Genomic DNA, 6000 nt, shown 5'->3' on the forward strand with positions numbered 1-6000 from the left:
AAATATCAGTACATGATGTTGTGACCATCATTTAGTTAATGATAATAGTTTTTGTGATATTGACGTGAAGGAAGACACTGTGGAAATGTGAGCTTCAGTTTAGAATGGCACTTCCCTCCAGTGCTCGGCACTTCCCCTAGGACGCCGCCCATAACCCACACCACTACTGCTCTCGCCAAGCGTGCCCTGCCGACTACGCATCTACTGATCATGGTATTGTGTGTGGACTATACCATAATGCGTTCAGAAAGCATCCGAAATGTCTTTTTTGTATTCGTTTCCAGATGAAGCAGCACTAATGTGTGTTATATGCCAGATGTGAACCAAATAAACTTGATTTATAAGGAGAAAACCAGGTTTTTAGCTAAGTGTTGTATAAGATGGGGCATTGTGACACGTGTCCTGCTATTCCACCTTTGGCAGGAAAGTTAACGATACTTACAAATGGCCATTATTTTTTTCTTATTGGAGTGAAAGTCAGTTGAGGAGGTAAGGAATACGCTTGCTATTTAACCTGCAAATCCTTGCTGCCGACTTCATTTCAACATCATCGTCTGTAACTTTTAATCTCAAGCTCCTCAGATCTTGCTATCCCAGAAAATTATGGAAAGAACGATGTTGCCACAACATTCTTCTACCACAGTCTAACATAATGGTCGTGACACTTCGCCTCGATTTTGTTAACTTCTGCGCCAGCAGCGCGCCAAGCGGCCAGTAAGTTAAACTGCTGAGTTTGGCGCGATCGTGAAAGCGAAAGCGAATAGTAGTTGTTTATTTTGGTTTGTACTGTGCTTTCTACAAATGGGAACGTAGGGTAGCGCAATAAATTGCAGCAACAACAAGAAGAAAATGCCACATCTGTCTTTTTTTAAGCTTCCGAAGGACCCCAAAGGGATATAACATCATGTTACTAAACTGTATCGTTAGGATTCGCTTGCAAACTACATTGATGATTAATGTTTCGTTCTAGGAGCAGAAAATGGATAGTGAATAGCAGACGAGAACGTCTTATGGAAAAAGACCCTGTTTACCTCTATAATGTTGTTAAGTTTTGTCTGCTACACGTCTAACAAAACCAGTTCATTAATGCAGACAATAATAAACTCGTGTGGAAAGCAGTTAACCACATTGTTTGACATTCCAGAGAAGCCACCTCGACTGATGCCGAAGAGAAAAATTCCACAAAGGTTCGACAATCCGTCTAAAGCTGTGAAAAACTCCTGTGGCACTGAAGCAGCCAGTTCAGATCTCCATATATCAGAGCCAGATTCATTTGAATCGTCGACACAGACCTGCTTCGACAATGAAATAGAAAAATTAAGTGCAATTATTCATGTCTAGAAAAAGTATGTGGAATATCAGAATGCTAGACGTCGTGCAAAACTGTTACAGGACAAGGAAAGTGCCTATCATTTTAACTACAGACAGCAAAGGAAACGGTATCAGAAGGCTCAAGTGAAGAAGGATAAACAAAATTTGAAAACTATAGGATCCCGATATTTAAAAAAAGATGCCATTGACTTTTTGTTAAGCCAGATTAGCATGCCATCTGCAAGATGGGAAGACAAAAATAAGCTGTTTGCTCTAAATTTATTATGTTACAGCACTCAGGCATACAGGTTTTGACTAAGTGTTTTATGTTTCCATCAGTGCATACATTACAGGGGTATGTGAAAGGCATACAGATGACAGTCTCTAATGGCAAATTTAACATATGACAGCACTTCTGACAGTGATATTGGTTTTAGGACTTGGGATTCACCAATGACCTCAGCAGTTTGGTCCCATAAGAACTTACCACTTATCACTTGGGATTTACACTCACAACATGTTTCTCCCACTATTTGACAGTTGCTTGTCCCACTTAGAGTAGTATAAAGATGAAGGTCATACTTGTGGCAACAGGTGACAATGACTAAACACAGTAGCCCTACGGAACGACAAATGCGACGTCGATACCTTTTGAATGTAGAGGTACAAATCTGTTCTTATGTGTGAATCTGTGTGTTTATATTCCGTCGATATCATCTTGGTAAGCTGAAGTTCTATCCAACATCACAAGTATTTTTTCACGAATGTATTGTAACTTGCCACTGGTTTCATGATTTTTATCCCTACTTGCGCTTATTTTGGAATAATTTTTAGAAACATACATGTCTTCTGATATCACAAAAAGTCTTGGAGGCAAGAAAATAATACAAATATTTTGTAAACCACTTACGGAAGCGATGGAAAACAAACGTTATGCTTACGATGCATCTTAAGTTCTCCTTTCTTGCCGCTTGGAGCACTAGTGTCGCTCCAGCTGTCAAACGGTAACAACTTTTACAACAGTGAGTGTCGCGACTGTTATGTTAGACTGTGCTTCTACCCTCATACCAAATATTAGGCTTATCATATGTATGATTTTTACCAAATTTCGTCAAAATCGAAACTAAAGAAATAATAAATTTATTTATGTTGTAAAGTATAAAGTCCAAACAACACAGTTGTACTTATAAATAGTATATTTTGTTGTTATAAAACTTTACCTCATAACTTAAACGAACTTCAAAGAGATTATACACATATAAGAATATTAAGGGGATACGGAATCGGATTTTGGGTTAAAAAATCGAATTTTTTTTTTATTGGCGTATTATATTCTGCCATGTTTCCTCTTTAAAATGACGTATCATACATAGCTCTACTACAATTATAACTATTTTATTTTTATATATTTGTGAGATCGGGTATTGCGCTTTAGTTATACACGTCTCTCGTGGCTGACCATGAACTTTTTGGCAGTACCTTTAAAGTGACATGAATTCAAATATCCCGGTTTCCAGCGACTATTTATACACTAGTTGCCCGAAAATGTTTCTCTCTGGTTTCCTCAAGTTACTCTTTGACTTTGTGGCGGGACTGTTTTGTAAACAGTGTGATATAAGAAAGTAGTTGTTGTTGAGTTATTTCGTATTTAGTGCTTCATTTTTCGCAGTGAAAATGCCTAGAGCTAAAGCAAAAGTATTTAAAAAGCGTGTGAACTGGCAAAAGAAAAGAAATAATGATTCATTAGCAAAGCAAAGCAGTTCATCATCATCACTGTTGGAAAATGTGAATCCACTTATTACTGATTTGCCGAACGAACTTACACCAAATGAAAACAGTGCTTCTCATAAAAAACTAAGAGATTTGGAAGAGAAATATAATTTACTTGATAGAGGGAATGAAGTTTTTGAACTCATTGATACGAATATATTGTGTGAAGCTCTTGAAAACAGTTTGTGCTGCAAAAAATGTCATGGAAACGTTTCTCTGAAAGTAGAATCCCATGTTGGCCTGGCTGCCCAGTTTAATTTAATATGCAGTGTTTGTAAATACAGCTGTAAGTTTCCAAGTTCGGTTTCAGTAACTGTAAATAATGGATACAAGAAAACTGAACTTTATAGTGTAAATATTAGGTTAGTTTATGGATTGCGAGCAATTGGTAAGGGCAAAGCAGCTGGTGATATGCTATGTGGTGTTCTAAATCTTCCAAGTGCACCTTCAAAGTTTGAAGCTTACAATTATGTACTAGGATCTGCAGTTGAAGATGTAGCACAGAAGTCAATGCAGGTTGCTGTGGAAGAAGCAGTGGAAGAAAATGACGGCAGTCGTGACCTCACAGTGGCGTTTGATGGCACGTGGCAGAAAAGGGGCCACACCTCCAACAATGGTGTTGTAACAGCAACTAGTGTTGATACTGGCAAGGTTATTGATGTTGCAATAATGTCTAAATACTGTAGGTGCACAGGCAGGCTGAAAAATGAACACAGTGATGACTGTATTGCTAATTATTATGGTAGTAGTGGTGGCATGGAGGTTGCTGGGGTGAAGAAAATTTTTCATCGCTCTTCACAGTGGTATAATGTTCGCTATGTCAAATATCTGGGAGATGGTGACTCTAAAGCATTCAAAGAAGTTTTGGAAAGCAAACCATATGGGAACAGTGTAAATATAAGCAAACTTGAATGTATAGGACATGTGCAGAAGAGAATGGGTGCCAGGCTGAGAAGGTTAAAATCAGTTATGAAAGGGAAAAAACTAGATGATGGGAAAACCTTGGATGGCAGAGGAAGATTGACTGATTCCATAATAGACCACATTCAGAACTGCTATGGCCTTGCAATCAGGCAAAATACAGGCAATCTTGAAGAAATGAGGAGAGCTATATGGGCTTTATATTTCCACACCGCATCCACGGATGAGCATCCACAACATGGTTTGTGCCCCAAAGGTGAAAACAGCTGGTGTAAATACAATAGGGGACTAACAACAGGAGAGAAATACATTCACCACCACAGTCTACCATCAGCCATCATGGCAGAAATAAAGCCCATTTTCAGAGATCTGGCTGACAGAAGTCTTCTGATGAAATGTCTTCACGGAAAAACGCAGAACCCCAACGAGTGCTTGAATAGTGTGATATGGCATCGTCTCCCAAAAACAGTGTTTGTCGGAATTAATACACTACATTTTGGTGTGTATGATGCTGTGGCAACCTTCAATCTTGGAAATATAACTAAATGCCAGGTCCTTCAAAAGTTGGGTATGTGTGTTGGTTCCCGTACGGTACGTGCTATGTTCTTTTTAGATCAGCACAGACTAAGGCATGCTGATAATATAATCAAGACATTAGTGAAAAAAGCAAGACAGGTGCAGAGGGGTGCCAAAAGAAGACTTGAAGATGATTATGAAGACTGTGAAGGGGGTATTAGCTACGGATCAGGAATGTTTTAATCTTCTTTCTCCGTTTCCCGTAAGTTTACTTTTTACTTCATCTAGGAACATTATCTCAGGTACTGGTCAACCTAGAAGTCTGAAATTTTTATGACGTAGTGACATAGGTCCCTATTACATACTGAAACAACGATTTTTTAATTACTTGATTTACAAAAGACTTAGGGGTGATAGTCTAGTAAAAAGCGATGGAAAAAATTTACTTAAAAATAAATGTACAATATCTCTGTAAGAAAATACTTTGACAATAAACTGTTGTTTCAGTATTGTTGTAACATATGAATGCACATACAGTAAAATTTTTACCTCTCTGTCTCCAGTAGTTTGTGAGAAAATGTTCCCTATAGTAGGTATATATTAACATTGCGGGGATAGGTGATTCCGTATCCCCTTAAAAGAAATACCAAGGAATAACACATAACAGTGAACGCTAAAACATTTTTCCTTTTATCACAACACTTCATCCAAAGGGAAAATATCAAAAATTAGTCAAATAATAACTAGTTACTGCTTGACTTCCTGAGATCCGATCTCTGCATGCAGCAAATTAAAGCATACTCGCTCAATTGGATTTGTCAGAAGATCAGCCAACTGATTCTTTCCATCTATATGTCCTGACATAATTTCACCATTCAGAAATCTTTCCTAAATATAAAAGTGCTAGATGTCTACATGTTTTGATTGATGATTATATTCAGGATTTTTTGCCAATTTTAATGCAGTGGCGTTGTCAATAATGCAAGCTTATTTGTCCGTCACTGACATACAAGACCACAAACCTTCTTTCCTTCCCGTCTGGGCAAGCTGTCCAGTGATTAGAGTTCATGTAAAGCTTACTGGGACAGGGTAAACGTAGCTTCAATGAAGTCGATAATTAGATTGCAATACTGGCATTTAATTTGATATACACCACAATTGACAAAATTTACAAAAAAATGTGAATTTCTTTGTCCACCCACACATTCTTGAGAATGGCTCATTAACAATTTGTAATTACGCTCCCCTATTACCGGCAGCTACGTTGATAAATACTTGGCACCTCGCAAGGATAACTACCAGATCAAGAATATTAGGTAAGTTGTTGGAAGTGGTGAAGTGATGGTGAAAATCTCGCTTCTGAGCACACAAAGAGCTCTAACCGTAGAACTCTGCGCGGAACACGCGTTGGTGCAGTGCTGCGATTCAGACCGTACATCTCCCTTCGAAGGCGATGGCCAAGACACCGTCTCCAAGTCCGTA

This window comes from Schistocerca piceifrons, chromosome 5 (genome assembly GCF_021461385.2).
Source record: "Schistocerca piceifrons isolate TAMUIC-IGC-003096 chromosome 5, iqSchPice1.1, whole genome shotgun sequence".
Lineage (NCBI taxonomy): Eukaryota > Metazoa > Arthropoda > Insecta > Orthoptera > Acrididae > Schistocerca > Schistocerca piceifrons.